Source organism: Canis lupus, chromosome 22 (genome assembly GCF_011100685.1).
Source record: "Canis lupus familiaris isolate Mischka breed German Shepherd chromosome 22, alternate assembly UU_Cfam_GSD_1.0, whole genome shotgun sequence".
NCBI classification, from domain to species: Eukaryota; Metazoa; Chordata; class Mammalia; order Carnivora; family Canidae; genus Canis; species Canis lupus.
Genome location: NC_049243.1, coordinates 33,505,710 through 33,510,150, shown reverse-complemented (window position 1 = coordinate 33,510,150; position 4,441 = coordinate 33,505,710). Strand labels below are relative to the sequence as shown.

Here is a 4,441-nt window from a genome sequence, read left to right as displayed (position 1 = left end):
GCTTGTCTTCTTACTGCATTCAATACTTCCATTCGTGGTGTTCTCTCTCGCTCTCACTCTCTCTCTCATGTTTTTCATACATTTACAGACACACACATACATACACACACACATTCACAGTCAATTTTTATTCTGTCCTTTTTATCCTTGGTTCTGACTAGAATACCCTCTTCTCACCTCTCTGCCTTCAATCTTATTTTCCTTCTTATCTTTGTGTGACCTTTTTCTGAATTCCTCTATCATCTGTCCATTCAGTTTATCTAGAGCTCTCTTCTACATTGTCTTCTTTTTGGAAATTAAAACATATTTTCTTATTTTCCCTATTTTAGAAATAGCTCCTAGAATCTAATATTAGCTTACCAGTCTGACTGCTGGTAAATTATAGTACTGTAGGGATGCCTGGGTGGCTCAGGGTTTGAGCGTCTGCCTTCGGCTCAGGGCCGTCCGTGATCCTGGGGTCTGGGATCGCTTTCTGCATCCAGCTCCTTATAGGGAGTCTGCTTCTCTCTATGCCTATGTCTTCTTCACCTCTCTCTCTGTGTGTCTCTCATGAGTAAAATAAATAAAATATTTTTAAAAACTTATAGTACTGTAGAAAGTACTGGATTCCAGGAGCTTGGAGCCACCCTATACACAAATTAGAAGTCATAAGGCGAGAGAGGAGTTCTTCTTTACTGAAATTCAGGATTTTAAAAACTGAGGTAAATTTCTGAAACTTATTCTTTGTCACTTTTCAATCATTTTTAAACACTCCTTCCTCATATTCTGATGACTGTCTATTTTTTTTTAATTTTTATTTATTTATGATAGTCACACACACACACAGAGAGGCAGAGATACAAGCAGAGGGAGAAGCAGGCTCCATGCACCGGGAGCCCGACGTGGGATTCGATCCCAGGCCTCCAGGATCGGGCCCTGGGTCAAAAGCAGGCACCAAACCACTGCGCCACCCAGGGATCCCTGACTGTCTCTTTAGAAAAATCAATGTTTACATGTCTCTCAAGTCCCCCTCTCTCCCATTGAGCTTACCTAGTCAGGTCTGTCCCATGAAAATTCCTAATTCTTCAGGCCTGAGGTGTTATTGGGTAAAACAATCAGGTCCAGTGTGCAAAAGAAATTTGTTTCTGGAGTCAATATTTCCCTCCTGCTGAAATATCTATATTAATGAACAGCATCACCCAATTATTCAAGCCAGACATCTAGGAATTATCTTTACTCTTCTATTTCCTTCATCTCCCTTATGCAATTGATCAAAATTTATAGAAATGAATCTCTCTTCTATATCTGAGAAACATATATATATATGTATATATATACATATATATATACTGAGAATATATATCTATACTCAAATACCAGCCAAACAACATAAAAGAGGAGTCTGCAGAAAAATTAATTTAGTGCTAAAATAAAATAATTATAGAACTAAAAAAAATAGAAACAGAAATAGAAGCATGCTAAAAAGATAATTTCCAACATGAAGGAAAATCCTAAAAAAAAAAAAAAATCATGAATGAAAAGAATAAAACAAACAGACCAAAGCAATTAGAGAAAAGAACACAAATATTGATGAAGACATTCTAACATAAGGCTAACTGGAATTTCTAAAATAAAAAACTCAACTGTTGAATTCTCTGAGAAAAATCTGCTTAATCATTCCCATTTGAAAAAAATGAGAAATAAAACAAGTCGGTGATAAGGAATCAAAATATCACCACTAGAAGTTATAAAAGCTATGTATGTAGCTTAGCTGTGCAACTAAATAGACTTGCTATCTGAATCACAGTATTTGTCAGGCTTACTTTATCCACTAGGCAATGCTGAATCAGGATAGACCAGTTCTCCGGCGAACTAGGAGGATAGTATACCTAATCAGGTGGAACATGGCAAAGCATAGGTGAATGGCTGCCCCTCAAAGGATGCCCGCTCTTAGGAGGAAGAGAGGCAGAACTGACATAAGCATTCCCAATTTATTTTCCAAAATTATCAACCATAAGTCATTCTATCTGAGGATAGAATGAGTAAAGAGGTGGATAGAAGCTTACACTAATGGAACACACATTATAAGAGGACCAGGGTTCACTCTTAGTGGAAGGGCTCTCCAAGAGTCTGCCTAATAGGATTTTAGAATTGCTCTACTGTATGTCTCCCAGTTGTTAACTTTCTCAGTGGGAAAGTGTTATGCAGTTACTCTATCCAATGTAATCATTGTAAGTTAGATATGTAAAGGAGAGAAAACTTACCTCAGTAGCCCTAAAGTCTCTGGACTAAAAAGCACCATTTCTAGAGCTGCTGTAGAGACTATAGCACATCATTTGATATCATCAACATTGTATTTGGTGTTATTATTCCATGGGGCTTTTTGTTCCTTTTTTGCTCCCTTGGGGTGGGAGCAAGTATATTTTGCACATAAAAAGGAGTCTGAACCAAGTATTTTTTGCATGTAGAAGATATTAGGGCATGTTCTGCTTCTCTCTCCTTCCAGACAAACAGATGGATTGTATTTCCCTCTCCTGTATGACTTGCTTAGACCAGTAAAATGCAAATGGAAGTGCCATATGTTTCTTCCATGCAGTCGCATTAAGAGCGTTAAGAGCCAGAATTCAACTCACCACATTCCTCTTTTCATTTTTTTTTTTTTTGCCTTGGTGATTATAGAAGCATGTGTCGAGATGGAGCATCTATCAGCCTGTGTCTCTGAAAGTTTGCAATGAGCAGAGGCCTTCCATCCAAAGTAAGACATGTGGCAAGTAGAAGTATAAAATTATGTTACGGCTTTCTGCTATAGGCTCAAGTGACTGGTGTCAAGATGGGCTACTTCATGAAATCCAGAAAGGTGGTGCTGGTCCAGCTGGATGATAATCCAGACACAAAGCAGTCATTGTGAAGAACATTGATGATGTCATCTAAGCATATCCCTACAGCCATGCTCTGATCGACAAGAGCTTAAAGATCAAGTCTTTTGTGAAACTTTATAACTACTATCACCTCATACCCACAAGGTACTCTGTGGACATCCCCTTGGACAAAACTGTCATTCAAGGATGTCTTCAGATACTCTGTTCTTAAAAGCAAGGCCCAAAGAAAGGCCAAGGTCAGGTTTGAGGAGAAGTACAAGACCTGGAAAAAACAAATGGTTCTTCCAGAAACTGTGGTTTTAGGTCTGTTTTGTTTCAGTCATTAAACATACCCAAAAAACAGCAAATAAATAAAAAATAAAGTTGTGCTGTGCCAAAAGCCACTGAGATTTGGGAGTTGTTTGCCACTGCAGCATCATCTCATATATCCTGATGTGTATGCTGCTTTCTTGAAAGTATTAGAAATTTGCAGTGGAGGCAGTTCTAGTCACATAGTCTTGTTCAAGGGGCACCCTTATTCTTCCCTTCAAGTACGCTCAAAATCTCTTTTTTATTCACTCCCCTGTTGAACTTAATATGGATTCTACGTGGTAAGACAGCATCCACAAATTCTTATGACTGGGCATTTTCAGCACTATACCTCAGTGGGTATTGTCTCTTGGTAGAGAATGGCTTAGGCATTTAAAAAAAAAAAAAAAGCCACCTAACTAGGTTTTCATATTGTTTCCACATTTTACTGGAAAAATCATCCTTAACACATTTCTAATCATAAGCAACTGTTGATATTTCTTAAGACTGAACCCAGCAAACAGCAGTATTCATGCAATGCTCCAGATTCTGCAAGGCATTTCTTTCTTTAATGTCTTTTTCTCAGTTATATTTTCCCCCCTCTAGTCCTGTCAGGAAGATTCAGCCAAATTTGTCTCAGTCTATATGGTATCGACTACTTGATCCTGACAGTAAGAAGATAAAACCAAAATCTCAACTGCATTGCAGTTCAAGTGAAGTAAATGCAGGGTAGAGAGATGGCCAAAAATGCTTAAAAGGCCTCTTAAGAATCTCTTTTCTCTATTTTTGGAAATTTGGTTCAGAAATCAGTTAGTTATTCTTGTATAACCAATCACCTTAAAACTTTGAGGCTTGAACTTTCTTACACCATACACAAAAGTAAACTCAAAATGTGAGACCTGAAACCATAAAAATCCTAAAAGAGAACACAGGCAACAATTTCTTTGACAACACTGTAGCACATTTTCTATATATGTCTCCTGTGGCAAAGAAAACAAAAGCAAAAAAATAATAAATAAAAATACTATTAGAAGTATATCAAAATAAAATGCTTCTGCACAATAAAGGAAACAATCAACAAAACAAAAAGATGATCTACTGAATGGGAGAAAATGTTTGCAGATGATATACCTGATAGGAGTCTGTATACAAAATATGTAAAGAACTTATACAACTCAACTTATACAACTCAACATCCAAAACCAAATAATCCAATTAAAAAATGAGCAGAGGACATGAACAGACATTATCCAAAGAAGACATCCAGATGGCCAAGAGACATGTGAAAAGATGTT

General features: G+C 37.2%; 1 pseudogene; it reads left to right on the top strand.

The window, feature by feature from the left end:
* Nucleotides 1–2,809: 2,809 nt before the first annotated feature.
* Nucleotides 2,810–3,161, top strand: LOC111091784 (annotated as a pseudogene).
* The last annotated feature ends 1,280 nt before the right edge of the window (nucleotides 3,162–4,441 follow it).